Source organism: Homarus americanus, unplaced genomic scaffold (assembly GCF_018991925.1).
Source record: "Homarus americanus isolate GMGI-L3 unplaced genomic scaffold, GMGI_Hamer_2.0 scaffold30108, whole genome shotgun sequence".
In the NCBI taxonomy this organism is placed as follows: domain Eukaryota; kingdom Metazoa; phylum Arthropoda; class Malacostraca; order Decapoda; family Nephropidae; genus Homarus; species Homarus americanus.
Window position 1 is genome coordinate 5,603,954 of NW_024748109.1, and position 16,768 is coordinate 5,620,721.

Below are 16,768 nucleotides of genomic sequence, written 5' to 3' on the forward strand. Positions count from 1 at the left end.
TAAAATTTATATATTTTTATAAATATTCGAAATACCATGAGAGAGAAGTGTGATGAGGTCGGGATATACGGGTGAGGTTTATGTATGTTTGTATACATGTGCCTGTTTGTGTATGCTTGCTTGTTTATGCTTATGTGGATGTTCATGGGTTAGTTTATGTATATGCATATTTACCGATGTAATCTTTTTTTTAGCGTAAATACAATTGCGAGTTTTGTGTATTCATATGTACTGTATGTATGTATGTATGTATGTATGTATGTATGTATGTATGTATGTATGTATAGTGGTGACCTGTGGTGTAATGGTCAGCATCCTCGCCTCGCAAGCGAACGGACCCGGGCAGGGTGAAACTATGGGCAAGTTTCTTTACGCCATTTGCCTCTGTCTACCCAGCAGTAATTGGGAACCTGGATGTTAATAGATTTACGGATCGTGTTCCGGGGGAATGGTTAGGCAATGCAGTTGGTCTTCTCGGACTATTCCTTGACACTGGGACATGCAGCTCGTATGTTAATGCCGTGTGTGTACAGTGTATGTGTACATGTACGGGTGTCATCCTAAAACCATGACATCCACTATTGATCTATCGAAAGATGATTTCCATGAATGACAATTAATATGTGGTTGCCATTTTCTCCAACTACCTATTTCCATACCACTGTACAAATAAAAACCCTATTTCGTAATTTCCAATTTCATTCATTAATATAACTCTGATAGTTACCTAAATTAAGTTAAACTTTATATATTATATTTAATTACTAATTATAGTAATTACTTCAGTATTTTTTCTGATGACAAATATCGAATTAAGTAAATCTGGACACCCAGCAGACGAGTGAAAATCTGGCCGTGTGAGGGGGTGTAGGAGGCTGCTCTTACCTGTCAATAGCTATAATATTAAGGTTTAGTTATGTTACAACCTAGATGATACCGGTACAGTATGTGACATACCGGAAGTTATAAAAGTATATAAATGCCACAAGATGGAGGTATTTTATTACAGTGGTACTGCACAATATATAGTGTGTGTGTGTGTGTGTGTGTGTGTGTGTGTGTGTGTGTGTGTAATAGTGGTACAATATGACCAACTGTTATTACTGGAGAAGAGAGAGGGGAAGAGGCTCATTGCAAATGGGTTCACGTCTGACTTGGTTGTTACTGTATGCTGAGTAGCCTACAGCCAGGGAGGACCTTATGCCTGATACTATTCATCATTACATTAATGATCTACATGATGAGCCTCTAATGTATATCTTATAGGGAAGGATGAGGTGTATGGGGGATTAGTGAGGATATATGTTGGGGTAAAGAAGGGATTAGAGATTGTATGGTGGATTAGAAAGGACCTTTAAAGTGTACACAGGAAGAATGAAAGGGTAGGTGTGTATACTGTGAGTGTAGGAGGGAGGGGAGGGGTAGGAATAGCTGATGGGAGGATGCCTCTGTAAGTGGGTGAGAGAAATCGATGGGAAGACTGTGAGAGCGGAGAGTGTGTGTGTGTGTGTGTGTGTGTGTGTGTGTGTGTGTGTGTGTGTGTGTGTGTGTGTGTGTGTGTGTGTGTGTGTGTGTGGGAAGAAGATGACAATCTAAAACATTTGTGAGGGATGAGCATAGATGAATTGAGGAACTCGTAAAAACATAATGTTCAATGGTTACTGTAAATTATGCTTCAATATTATTTTTGTTGATGTTATGTAAATGAGCGGCTGTGGATGATGAATGATTATATATAAACAAGAATGTTTCCGAAAATAAACAGTTATATAAAGATTTCGTGAGGAGCAGAGACCTATACTGACCCGACCGTCTCGGCTCTCCAGCGGCCGCCAACTATACTGTACTGTATTGTATCAGTCACCCAGCTGTTGAGTGAGTACCTGACATAGTGCCGGGGGGAGTGACGGCCTCCCTGCTTCCCTGTGTGCCACAGGTCTAGTCTTCAGAGTGTTGTAACTACCCTGCTCCTAATGGGCCGTCAGGTGTATGATCCATATATATATATATATATAATTTCGTCTTTTATTCAAGACATCTTTTTCATGACACACACACACATATATATATATATATATATATATATATATATATATATATATATATATATATATATATATATATATATATATATATATATATATATATATATATATCGAGTGATACATTTTTTCTTGATTTTAAACATAACTATTATTAAATTAAGACAGGTTCAGCAAAAAACAACAATACATACAATTAAAGAACTCAAAAGGTGTTATTTTCAAGTTATAAAAGCTCAATATGAGCTCCATTTGTTACTCTGCAGACATCAAACGGTACGGTATTCGTTTTCCCTCCTTTTACACAGACGCTACAGCCGATGCCCCAGCTGCTGGAAGACGAAGCCGAAGTTTTTTGTTTCAGTAAAGAAGGTGCGCCGCCCCATATTCATATCGAGGTTAAAACATTCCTGAATGAGCAATAGCCTGGTCGTTGGATCGGGCGTGGGGTTCATTCCTTGGCCGGGTCATTCCCCCGTCTATACTCCCTTGACATTTTCCTCTTGTGGTTATATCGAAAATGAAGCTTTTGTTTCAACTCCGGCAACTTTAAATAATATGAAGGATACGGAAGACTGTTAGAAATAATCTGTATGATGTGAGATGTGATATACTACAATATACAATGTTCAAGGGAGGTAACTTGAAGCACACCGACATTGTACTTTTCGTGCAAGACTGCCATCGACTTTAGGGTCAACGTGGAGTACTTCACTAACCGGAAACGTTATAACCTCATCTAAATCCGCAAACAAACAAAACAGTTATTGTCATTTCCGACATTGACTTACAGCGCGGTTACGGCTGTGGCTTTGTTCCTCGAAGAAATCTCCAGACCGCTCTGAATCTTTTTGCGGAGGTCTACCGATAGTTTTGGGTTGTTCCTCCCTCAACGGTGGGAAGACTATGATTCTCCATCAACCTACCTCAGGTCAACAACTCAATAGCCCCACCACATCACCGTCGACGGAAAGATTCTTGAGAAGAGGGAGCACTTTTCTTAACTTGGGATCATCTGTCAAAGAAGGTCATCAACGACGAGGTCAGTCACTGCAGGATCAAGTGCTGCCTGTGAGAGACTCTACTCCTTGTTCTCAAAGATCACAACATCAGGATCGAAACCAAATTCCTCGTTTATAATGATGTCGTCGTCCTTACGCTCCTTTGTAACTATGAAACCAAACGTGACGTACAGGACCCACTTGAAGAACCAGCATCAAAGGCGATGATCATCCGGCATCAGTTACAAGAGACTAGTCACCACGTAAGGATAACTAACAACCGACTGTCGAAAACGTCCCTGTATTCTCAAATCAACCAGGACCCCCAAAAAAATCGCGGAGTGAAGTGGAAACGTTTCAAGGACTTCCTCAAAACCCACAGGAAGTTTATAACATCAACACAGGTGGGGGAGGGGGGAGGGGGGGCTCGTTTCCTGAAGCGTGGAAACGACTGGAAAATAATGAAAAGGAACACAGTTGAGAACTTGTGAACCAATACATCCCGTATTGCCAAGCCTGTCACCGGACCATAGTGGCTCGCGATTCGAGCTTTTGAGCAATATTCGGGCTAATGCAACCTGACCGATAACAGTACATTGGCGATAACAATACATTGGTACTGGTAACAATATTGATGATAGTGATCATGGTGAGAGGTGATAGTGGTCGTGGTGAGGGTGAGTGGTGATAGTGATCATGGTGAGGTGATGGTGATCGTGGTGAGGGTGATAGTGGTCGTGGTGAGGGGTGAGGTGATAGTGAACATGGTGAGTGGTGATAGTGAGGGTGAGGGTGAGTGGTGAAGATCATGGTGAGTGGTGATAGTGGTCGGTGAGGGTGAGTGGTGATGGTGATCGTGGTGAGTGGTGATAGTGGTCGTGGTGGGGGTGAGTGGTGATAGTGATCAGTGGTGAGTGGTGATAGTGGTCGTGGTGAGGGTGAGGATGATAGTGACTGGTGGTGAGTGGTGATAGTGGTCGTGGTGAGGGTGAGTGGTGATAGTGATCATGGTGAGTGGTGATAGTAATCATGGTTGAGTGGTGATAGTGGTCGTGGTGAGGGTGGTGATAGTAATCGTGGTTGGGGTGAGTGGTGATAGTGATCATGGTGGTGTGGTGATGGTGATCGTGGTGAGTGGTGATAGTGGTCGTGGTGAGGGTGAGTGGTGATAGTGATCATGGTGAGTGGTGATAGTGATCGTGGTGAGGGTGAGTGGTGATAGTGATCATGGTGAGTGGTGATAGTGGTCGTGGTGAGGGTGAGTGGTGATGGTGATCGTGGTGAGTGGTGATAGTGGTCGTGGTGGGAGGTGAGTGGTGATAGTGATCATGGTGAGTGGTGATAGTGGTCGTGGTGGAGGGTGAGTGATGATGGTGATCATGGTGGTGGTGATAGTGGTCGTGGTGAGGGTGAGTGGTGATAGTTGATCATGGTGAGTGGTGATAGTAATCATGGTTGAGTGGTGATAGTGGTCGTGGTGAGGTGGTGATAGTGGTCGTGGTTAGGGTGAGTGGTGATAGTGATCATGGTGAGTGGTGATAGTAATCTGGTTGAGTGGTGATAGTGGTCGTGGTGAGGGTGAGTGGTGATAGTGATCATGGTGAGTGGTAGTAATCATGGTGGTGGTGGTGGTCGTGGTGAGGGTGGTGGTGATAGTGATCATGGTGAGTGGTGATAGTGGTCGTGGTGAGGGTGAGTGGTGATAGTGATCATGGTGAGTGGTGATAGTAATCATGGTTGAGTGGTGATAGTGGTCGTGGTGAGGGTGAGTGGTGATAGTGGTCGTGGTTAGGTTGGTGGTGATAGTGATCATGGTGAGTGGTGATAGTAATCTGGAGTGGTGATAGTGTGGTGGGTGAGGTGAGTGGTGATAGTGATCATGGTGGTGGTGATAGTAATCATGGTGAGGTGGTGATAGTGGTCTGATGGGGTGAGTGGTGATAGTCATGGTGGTGGTGGTGATAGTGGTCGTGGTGAGATGCGATTGCAGTCATGGGTGGTGGCAGGACTGAAGAGGACGGTGGGTGGAGGGTGCCCGCAAATCACCCTCCACCACGGCACCCTCAGATCCTGGCCACTTCATATCGTCCGCTTTACCACATTCTTTAACATTCTGCGGAAAATTTGCACTGAGCCTTACTTAAGGAATCAAGTTATGCTCTGTTAATAATAAGTTATATTAATCTGCTTATTAGGATAAGTTGTTGACGGAAACAGGGAGGCAGTGACGCAGTGCGGTAGGATCAGCTCCTACATGAGCCGCTGCTGCTCCTCCTGCCAGAGGAAAATTTTCAAGGTCATCCTATAGCCGTCCTCACTGACTCCTTGGTTCATTACTAACTACAACTACCATATTCGCCGCTTACACCCCTACGGACACTACTACTGTTACTGACACTATATTACCCTGAAACTGTCAACTACTGACACTATACTACTCTGAAACTGTCAGTTATTAACAGTACTGTTAATACTGACGCTACTACAACTGACAGTTTCAGCTACTGACACTAGTACAGCAATTACTTATGCTGACATCGAATTACTACTGATACTCAAATCTGACATTCCACAATTGACCATTACACACCAGTGGTGAGTGTGATGACCAATGGTGAGTGTGATGACCAGTGTGAAGTGTGATGACCAGTGTGAAGTGTGATGGCTAATGTGATCAGTGTGGGAACAGTGATCAGTGTGAGTACTGTGATCAGTGTGGGAACAGTGATCAGCGTGGGAACAGTGATCAGTGTGGGAACAGTGATCAGTGTGGGCTTAAAAGCAAGTATTGTAATAGCGATTAATGTGGGCGTGAGGGTACATATGGGTGTGGATACCAAAGGTGGGCGTGAAGACAAGTGTTGGCATGGCAATCAGCGTGGGCGTGTTGCACTGGTCTAACCCTCTTATGACTGCTGAGTTAACCTTTAAGCTGTATAACATGAAGATGACAGAACCATTCGTACCCCAGTTAAAGCAGACGCACCCACAGCCAACACAAACTTTTACCATCTGTACTGTTGGCACTCTCTAGTTCCAGGCGCTATTTGGCACTCTTTATTCCAGGCGCTATTTGGCACGCTTTAGTTCCATGCGCTATTTGGCACTCTTGTTCCTGGTGCTATTTGGCACTCTTTAGTCTCCAGGCAGTATTCGTCACTCTCTAGTTCCAGGCGCTATTTGGCACTCTTTAGTTCCAGGCGCTATTTGGCACTCTTGTTCCTGGTACTATTTGGCACTCTTTAGGCTCCAGGCAGTATTCGTCACTCTCTAGATTCAGGCGCTATTTGGCACTCCAGTTCCAGGCACTATTTATCTCTCTAGTTCCAGGCACTCTAGTCTCCAGGCACTATATAGTCAACATATACAGTCAAGGTGCTGTAGGTCTAACCTTTTCTCCTTTACGTTTGAGCTTCTACTTCATCAATATAACCAGTGGCTTTCTGTCTCACCTCCAGCAATGTCTACCTTTACCCCAGCAGCTTAAAATCCGAACAGCTGTGATTTGAACTCTTGTTTTCCATCCCAATTCGCTCCAGGACAAGAGACGATCGCTATATTCACTCGGCCGCCGCACCCGTTAGACATTGCACCATTACCGTATATTTATCAGGCACTGCTGCACTGTCCCGTGTACCAGGACTGTTGCATTGTCCCAAATTCTAAGGCATTGCTGCACTGTTCTGTTTCCCGGGTACCTTTATGTTGTTCCATATACTGTACACTATCACTACTGCCTGCCTCATGTACCACGAACCACAACATGTCTCCCACGAACTTGTTACTGCTGCCTACCTCATTTATTTGTTTCTGTTGCCTGCTTCATTATTTGTTACTGCTGCTTGTTCCAAATTCGAGTCACTGCTGCTTGAATCAGGAATTTCTAAACTGCCTCATGTACTACCTTTGTTGACTAATTCATTTATAAGGCACTGTTCTGCTGTTCTGTTTACCGGCTTCCCCTCCATATATACAAATCACTGTTTCCTATACCTAATATACCCGACACTGCCCCAGTATGACATATGTGATAAAGATTTTGACTTTGATAAATCTAAAAATCTATGGATCATAAATTACAGGTAAACTATATAATTGCTTTGGAAAAAAAATCATTGACATTATAGACGCCTTCAAGATACCAGGCCGTCCAATTTGATAAAAATCCAAAGCATAGATTGGGGAAAAAACCCAGGATACGAATTTGAAAGACTTTTCCACGACGGCCGCCCTAAGTGTTGACAGTCACTATAATTCTCCAGGACGGAGGACCAAAGTGCAACAGGCGATATAATTCGCCCTGGGGAAATCTTTAGATGAAAGGCCGGCGTCTAAACTTCAACTTTAAAGTTAATAACATGAAGTCGTCGGATACACTTTTGACTCAACAGCCTCCAACTTCAGCCTACAGTATCTCGTATGAGCACGAGCAGCTCGGCAAACAACCCTCAACATACTGCTGTGAAAGTGTGATTATTGTTCGTTACAGTGAGAGTCCTTTTGTTAGTGTTAACCCTCACCACAGGGCTGAACAAATGATGAACAGTGTTATAAAAGCTAGTTCATTAACGGCGGACTGTTAATGTAAAGACAGTGACTCCATACACCCAGTCGGAGAGCATCAGGCGTCCCCTGTCATACTACCATCATAACAAATGAACAGGTTGTCACCGCTGAGCTCTGGTTATCACCTGTACGCTCTACCGGCATACCTGAGCTACTGGATATAAATGGACAAGTGGCAGTAAAACCGACCTTACCCTACCCTACCCTACCCTACCCTACCCTACCTTACCTTACCTTACCTTACCTTACCTTACCTTACCTTAACCACACCTAACATAATTTAACCTCACCATCTTAGTCTTGTAGGGGTTAAGTTAGGTGAGAATAGGTTAAGTTTGCTGAGTTTATTCTCAGCAATTATTTGTCAGCAATTTTTGGGCCAATAGTTTCTCACTCGATAAACTATCTATAAAAAATTGCGTTGAAAAAAATATGACACAACGGACGATGGATTTTAGCAACCCTACCGAGACTACAGGAGTCACAGTATTCATTCTCAAATTCATCGATCACCCCAAGCAGAGATAGTTCTTGTGGGTAACTGTATGTGGTATTTTAGGTTGGCATTGATAAGTATATACAGGTAATAGTTTGTTGTAGTAATTGGCAGGTATATGATAGTATTTGGCAGAGGTATGGTAGTATGTGACAGGCCTATGCCCGTATTTGGCAGACATATGGTAGTATATTGTAGGTCTTATGCTAGTAGCCTGGTCCCCTCTCCAACCCTGGGCTCTTGTGGTTCTCCCATACTCCTGGCCAGAAGAAGCAATTTGTTCCGTGAGTAATCTCTATGGTAAGCGATAGGACATAATAGAGTGGTATTATCTCCGGCTGTACTAATAACTATCGTAGAATGTTGTGTTCGCCAAAGGATTCAAACTTCATTATGAAAAATGTGTTTACCGGTGTCAGGTGCGTAAGGTGTTAGGTGGCAATGGATTATTTTCTCAAGAGTATTCCTGAGCGCGCGAAGATCTAAAACAGTTTCGTAACGTTTCAAAACACGGTTATTTCTCTGTACAAATACGTACTAATTTAGTTTTATTCATCCCGATCAAGAAATATATAACTCAAGAAAGCAAGACACTCTAAATCCTACTTTAACTCATATTTATAACTCTTAATTTTGGATTTCTTGAAAATATGAGGAAAACCAAAGTGGTATTTATATTGACGAAGAAAAACCCCAAATACGTGACACTTACTGCTGTTGGGGTCTATCCTGACATACTGTACATTATACTATGCCAACTGACCTTGTGACCAACACCAAACAGATTGAAACACTGACCTCACCCCGCTGCACAAGCCAGGCTGGGCTGGGGATTAGTAAACACAGCATAAAAGCTTTTGTTTTTAAAAGGAATATTTTATTTTACTGAGGCAAAACTAGATTTGTTTTCTTTTTACAGTTTTCATGCAAAATATCAAAATTGTTATTACTCTTATAAATATATTTTATTATTATTATTATTAGTAGTAGTAGTAAAAGTAGCATCATTTGGCAGTTGGTATACACATCTATATATTAATTGGTAAATATCTTCTTCTTTTAAGGTAACACTGACCCTCCAAAATATTTTACTTGTATTAACCGAGAAACTGTTTTTTTCTGAAAACTGTCGCAAAAACTCGGCCTCTGCAGTCATAACAGTCTCGATCTCGGATAGTAGGCCTCGATCTCGACTACATCACTGGTACTAATAGAACGAGAACATCACTAAATATCATAAATGTTACAATAGCTTTAACTCAGCTAGTGAAACATTATACAGGTTATCAAGTTTCCCTTCTTTACAATGTCGGGGCACCACTCTATCCTTAATAATGGGATTGTAATAAGTCCCGTATCAAACATAAACTCAACTATATTCTGGAAAAAGATCAGAATCCATTACAAAGTTGACCTTAAGTGGGGGGATTATTTTCCTCGGAAGTTTTATCTCTGTTTTATGGAGTTTTTGGGACAAGAACAGTATTGTCAGATCTGTTATATGTCTCCTCATACTTACCAACTTTATCCTTAGTTCCTTTGTAAGACACACACACACACACACACACACACACACACACACACACACACACACACACACACACACACACACACACACACCATTCGCTGATATAGGTGTATTATTCTATTATCAAAACTAACAACAGTCTTCATTAGCAAGTTCTTCCTTCCCTCAATATCCCTTCTGCTCCTACATGCACGTCTCTACTTTATGGGTCTCCAGTCACTATCCTGCCTGGCTTACTGCTCTTCCTTTCATACCATCCTCCTCTGAGTCACTGTTTCCCTCTCTCTTTCATCCGTGCTTCTTTTATTTCTATATCTCATTATTTCCGTGTTTATTCTTCTGTCTTATTCATTCAAATATCTGAAATATATGACCGCCTATACATCAAGTCTCCTATTACGTCACAACTCATTTATCTCTCTTTCTCTCCTTTTAATTTATTTTCTTCTGCCGACTCACCCCGTATCTGTTGACGCCTCTCTCTCTCCTGTTTTCTTCTCTTACTGCCCCACCCAGGAGTTTACTGCACCAACATTAAACTTTTATATCCTTATTGAGAGAAAACATACTTATAATGGTTGTTAGTCTGCATCAGATCATCTCCACTTAAACTGCTAAACAATTTGTGTATGGTGTCGCCTCTGAGCTGAATGAAATCGTCTGGCGTTGGTCAAATTGAATATTAAAAGTGGTGTCCCCGTAGTGAAGGTGTTAGTTCAGATAGTATGTAATAGAATAATATGCAATTTCTTACATATTTCCCACAACTGTTATTGCTAACTAGGATGGTCGCAGTTTCCTCTGGTTTGTGTATTAACTTTGTCTACTTTACATTGTTAAGCCATAATGTGGCAGTGTTAACATTATGTCTATCTGGTCGGATTCATCACTATACACTGTAGTGTTAATAGAGAAGAAAAATCCATGAACTATATTACATGAAGTAAATTCTGACTCGTACAGTGCAGCCACCGGGAGTAAAGCTAATTGTTAATATAAACCTGCCTGGCGGGGTTAAAAATTACACAGTTAAAAGAAATATTCTCAGTGTTAAATTTTAGTTCCCTCCATTGTTAATACTTTGCTCTTAGTATGTGGAAAAAACACCTTCAGGCCAAGGTTTTACAGAGTATCAGTGTTGTATTTATATACGTCAGCCTTGACGAATAAACAATAGTGTATTGTCCTTTTCAGGTATTTTCACGAAAGAAAAATCCTTTATACCATTTCTCTCAATAGAGTTAGTTTCGTCACGTTCCGTGGGACGACACAAGGCGCTGCTAGTAGGCGGCCCAGCAGGTATCTCACCTCCATGGATTTTGACATAACCTGTTAACCACATTATGCACTTCGCTGGTGACCTTGCTGAGTTACCTCTATCGAGCTTCTTCCTCTCCATTCGTTGATTATTATCTTTATCTACCAGAGTCTATCCCGAAGTAACATGTTTGACGTCTCAGGGAACTCCGACTCACTTAACATTCTAAAAATGAGGAAACGCATGTGCTCTTGGCTGGGGTCTCATTAATTATACCACCCAGCTGTGCTAGCCCATCATGGTGCACCACATCGCTGTTATTAAACATTGTACTAACATGGAGGCGCTCCATGTCAGTGCCAGCCACCGTTCCCTGTTGACCCTCGCCACAGGACACTGGGCTGCCTGGTGGGGGGCGGGCAGCACGGTTATTCATATCACGAACCTGCTACTGACCACTACGCAGATGTCTGGGGCAAGTGGGGAGGCGTCTTTTCTACTTGAGCAACAGGTAGGGTGGAGGCATATGCGGGAAGAAGAGATGGTTGTTCTCGACGTGTTAAGCAAAATAGGCCTTAAGAATAAGCTTATGAAGTCGTGTTTCAGTTTGCTACACCACACAGTTTGATAGGCTTCCAAGAGCAGATCTATTCTAAACGGGTACCACTGAACACAGGTAACATTGAGAGACACACATTATCTTCCCATTAGTTGTCCCATCACCCACCACAGCTTCACCAACACCAAACAAACATTACAACTCTCAGGTAGTATCGCTTAATTAACTCGCACTCAAATTATTGTTACTCATTATTTTCCAACACATGAGACACTGTACATATTCTTTTGACGCAGTTAATGTATTCCATATGGGGCTGACCAAGGCAGAGTCACACTATGTTGTTCCACCATAAGACTGTCACAGGCTGAGTTTAGCCTTTAAATAATCATGATAATATTAGGCATTATTTATGTAGTTATACTTTCACTGAGTACAATTTCATTCCTCCTGATAAACTCTATATAATTGCTGGACAGTAATTGCAAAGTGTAGTGTAGCATAAATTGTCAACAGTTGTCGCTGTATTCTGCTATCTGCTCTACTCAATCATACAGATTTTCAGTATAAACTCTTCCCATTCGCCCCGAATTTGTCATTAATGCTCTATACTATAAGCACTTTAGCCACACCTCTCCTCTTTCTCAACCCGCAGTGCTCTTCCCTTAATAAACTCATTAATTTTAGTACAGTTTCTTCATCAATAGATCTATCATAAACTTGCTCTGGTGGAGTCAACAAACTTATTCTTCCAAATATTTTGTCTTCGTCCTTGGTAATGTTTTAATATTTTATAAAAAAAAAGCATACACGATTCAATATTAAGCTAACACTCATTATAAAGAAAAAAACTTTGGAAATATTATTTGTACCTTGAATTATAATAATATGATACAAATTGAGATCAGGAGAGTTGTATGAATTAAGAGCACAGAACAGCGTTAATGGCGAGTTCGACGTGTCCTTCACAGCGCGTCAGACAAACACTTCTGTTTTGTGTCACCCTGGTATGGGAGACGGATCATATACGAACTTATCAACAGATTCCTTGAGTTGGTAAATGTTATGAGGGTTGCTGTGTTTATAGAGGAAGAATTTCACGTAGACTCACAGAAAGAAATCAAGAGGGTTGAGCTCTGAAGAATGAGCAGGCCAGCAGGTCATTACCCCGGTCACTGAACTATTCTGCTAGTAAATTTCTCGTCTCCACAGCAGTATGGGGAGTTGTCTCATCTTACTGAAAACACTTATGCGACGACGGAGAGAGATGGTAAACTTACACATGACATTACGGTAATTCTCCCGGTTCACCGTCCTCATTCTTGAACCTTAGTGCCACGAGAGCTCACCCCAACCCAAACAGTTAAAGAGCCTCTCAACAACATGATCATCAGGGCATTCGCTTCCCCTGAATCGGTAACTTTGACTGTCCGTCCACTACGCCATTAAGGTGGAATTGGCCATCGTCATAAAGCCACACCCGGACATTTCAGTTCTCATATGCCTCCATCATCCCACTGAACCACAGATACATGTCCGAGTGTGTGAGTTGTGTTTGATCTGTTCTTGTGTGGATAAAGTTGCGGGTCTTGCTTCAGGACCGATGGACAGCAAAGCACAAAAGACCAAGTTTATGTGAGCGTCTTCTCTGTATGTTCCTGATTGCCTTGCACGTGGAACTTTTTGCCATTGTGAAGAATACAGTTCCTGCTTGTGATTCTCTTGCTTTGAAGTGTTTGTGGTCGAGCCGCTGAGTTTTCACCACAGACTTTCACTTAACCATTATCTACCATTTGATTTCATTGTACGACATATTTACTTTAAGCTGATGGAAGTTAGAGAAGGTAGTTAAGCTGATGAAACTTAGTAAAAATAGATTCCCAGCTTTCTAGAATCTAATCTGAAATGGAAAATAAATGCTATAAATAGTTCCAATACTTTTGAAACTCTCTACAATACGTTCAAGTTTCCTAATAGATCATCACACTATTTTACTCATCAGTTTGTCTTTGTCTTACCCCTATTGTCTTCACCTCATTAACAACTCACCTGCTTTCGTCTGTTATATGTTACGGTTGTTCACATCGGTTTCCCTATACATCATTCATTATTCACATTGTATCTTCTTTCTTTACTCATAACTGAGACTTTTATTTATCTCTTGATTTTCTCCTGTTATTCATCTCCCTGCAGCATTTTTCGTTTAATCCTCACGTCTGTCTCTCCATCTTTTATCTGTTCTTGTTTTCTATTCTTTACTGGTTTTTTGTGTTTACTGTTTTAATCCTTCTCAACTCTTTCCTACTTTCATCACTCTTTAGTTGTAACTGGAGTGTGTATTTCATCCTTTATTAACACACTTTAATACCACTCTTCTTTGGTGTTTTGTTTTTTAATTCTCTCTCTCTCCACACACACACACACACACACACACACACACACACACACACACACACACACACACACACACACACACACACACACACACACACACACTTTATGAGACTGTGTTCTTAAGCAGCTCCCATTATTCTTGTCTATCCCCCCCACATAGTCTCAGATCTATTTATCTATCTATCTATCTATCTATCTATCTACTGTACATTATCTTTCCTCATTTCATCAGTTTTAATGACCATCTCAAACCTATGATTCTAATTTAAAAGTAATGATTACGATTCTGCTCAGTACGTAGCTCGACTTTGTCCATTACATTTTACTGTCAACCAATAGTCTAATGAACCTTTAACATCTCCAGTATCTCGCCTCAATAGATTTGCTTTTATTTTAGTGTTTTTATTTCCCATTATTAATCATCTCTCAAAATACATACGAGTCTGTTACTCTCCACTTGTGTTCAGTTTTGGCTCCTCGTGATTCCATATTATCATCTCCCAGTAGTGTCTCCCTGTTGCTGGCATTAATGTTTTTTAGTACAGTGATTTACTTCTTTCTAAAACCTCTCTCTTTCTTCCTCCCACGTTTCACTCTTTGGTTCATATGTACTAATGAGAAGCCACTTTTCACATCTATTTGTTAGTGTGAGGTATAATATTCTTGGATTGATTCACTTTGTTCTATCACACAACTTCACTTTATCCATAAATACCCGGTAACGTGAGAAGAATGCTAACTATGCTAACTACCACTGGTTTGTCTCTCATGATTCGAGCTCACTCATTATCATGTGTTTCTGTAGTTATTATTCCACTGATAGTTCATTATGTATGTACTGTTGTAGGTGATGGCGGGTCTACTGGCAAATATTCATGTTATGTTTAGTGTTTAATTCCAGATTAACTTACTCGTGTCTTGTGATAATGTTGAGCTCAAATGATTTTTATTCATTCGTAGTAAAGTTGTATTGTCATCACCTGTCACTCTTGGGAAGTGTAGATTCTAAACCTGTAAAGTGGAAAATACTGCAGAGGAGTAATGCATAAAACACTCAAGCTATACACTCATCACTAACACAGGCGAGTAACACAGACGAGTAACACAGGTGAGTAACATAAGTGCCCTGGAAGACATGTATTGTGTTCCCTATCACACAGAGGTCATAAATACTTCAAGGGAAAGGTCTTACGTCAAGGAATGATCTGGTAATAACAACCCCCGGGGATGGTGTGGTGAGCCCAGGTATTGCATCAGGTAGTCTTGCTAATGAAAAAGTAAATACTAGTGGGGAGAGGGGCATGATGAGGGGGGGGGGTGTATTGCTAAAGGTAAATGTTAATTAATGTTTCAATAATCATGAATATGTTTTAGTAAGCCCACATATGTTTTATTTCAGGTCTGAGGATGGAAGACGTTTACTCTACAAAAGGTAAGGTAAATGCATCCTGTGTTAGTGATGCTGTTACTCTCCCGATTAAACTAAGATATCCAAGTAACACACACACACACTTTGAGATTATATTAGCAGATCTATCCGGCGAAATCAGCATATGGTTCTTGGATAAGGCACTCTGGCTGGTTCAGCTTGAGAGAACGCCAGACTAATGATGACTCAGGAAGAGGCACTAGGCCTCAACTTCAACACCTGCAAATGTGAAATCATTTCACCAGATGAACACATCGCTAATCAAGTGAAAAGCGTCTTGCCATTGCCCAAACCATTCACCCTTGGGTGCCAACGTGATCCCTGTCGTCCTCAAAAGTAAGTTGATGACTTGAAACCATAGATCAAAGAAAAGGCCACCTACATATACCCACAATGTATCTCTTCATAAAGAGTCACTTTATGCCCAGTTTGACGTATCTCTTGAGGTTATCACCGTCTTTTGACAGTCACGTGAGCCTTTTATAGCTATGTTCACAGATGCTGTAAATCTCTCCTTGGAACAAGTAAATCCCCCGGTCTGCCAGGGTGGAATTGATGTCCGCAAAGCCAACCAGATCGCATTGCCAGCATCCTTATTGTCCTGCATGGCATCAGACGACCTGATTGGGGGATCGTCTCAGACCATCATATTCCATGGGCAGTAAACAAGCCCTCTGAGACAAATCTGACATGGAGAAGATTGTCTCAGACATGCTCAACGGGATATCAAATGATCTGGACGGAGCTTGTCTGCAGGCAGTGAGTGCTCCCCATGCCAGGGAGTTTCTACTGGTCACCCCTAACTCTTCCTTAGGCACCCTCCTGGATCCCAAGGGGCCTTCGTGCTGGAATATCCCTTATCTTGTGGTCCCTATTTCCACTGTTTTCAATAGTATCCATGTCAACAAGTGGGCAGACCAACACAGTAGCCATGCCCTGGTCTATGAGGCCTCCGGGAGTTAGCATTAAAGTTAGTGACATCATTCATATGAATCTGAGAAATACAGACTGACCAACACAAAGGGAAATGCAGATCTACAGGTCCAACTGAAATGGCCTAGAGTCACCTATTTTGTTTGTCTATGGTTGTTCTAAAGCAAAGATTAAAAAGTAAAGAACGAGTAGTAACGGTAGAGATCTCACACACCTCACCCTGGCAAAAGATAGTTCCTCCACACAAACTCTGTCACATGAATAATTCTGAAATTGTATACAGTCCTGTCGTCAGTGAGAGAGACTTTGAACATCATAATACTAAGAATAAAGTTATATTTGGTAAGATAAATTTCATATATTAAAGAAGAAAATTACACTCGGTTAGGTTAAGTTAAGTTAGGTTAGGTTATGTTACGATATGGTTAAGTTAAGTTAGGTTACGTTACGGTCAGGTTACGTTATGGTTAGGTTACGTTATGTTATGGTTAGATTACGTTAAGTTAGGTTACGTTAAGTTATGATGCTAAAAATTAAGTTAGTCAAAACAAAATTATTACTT

The 16,768-nt window shown here is 41.4% G+C and overlaps 1 protein-coding gene across 17 annotated transcripts in view; it reads left to right on the forward strand.

The window, feature by feature from the left end:
- The window catches only part of LOC121880141 (neuroglian-like), a 176,277-nt gene that overhangs the window by 26,946 nt on the left and 132,563 nt on the right, over nt 1-16,768 (forward strand). For all 17 annotated transcript variants that reach the window (XR_006091494.1, XM_042387211.1, XM_042387201.1 and 14 more), the window contains exon 2: nt 15,244-15,276. The gene's annotated coding sequence lies outside the window, so the exon portion shown is untranslated. The remainder of the gene's footprint in view (nt 1-15,243; nt 15,277-16,768) is intronic.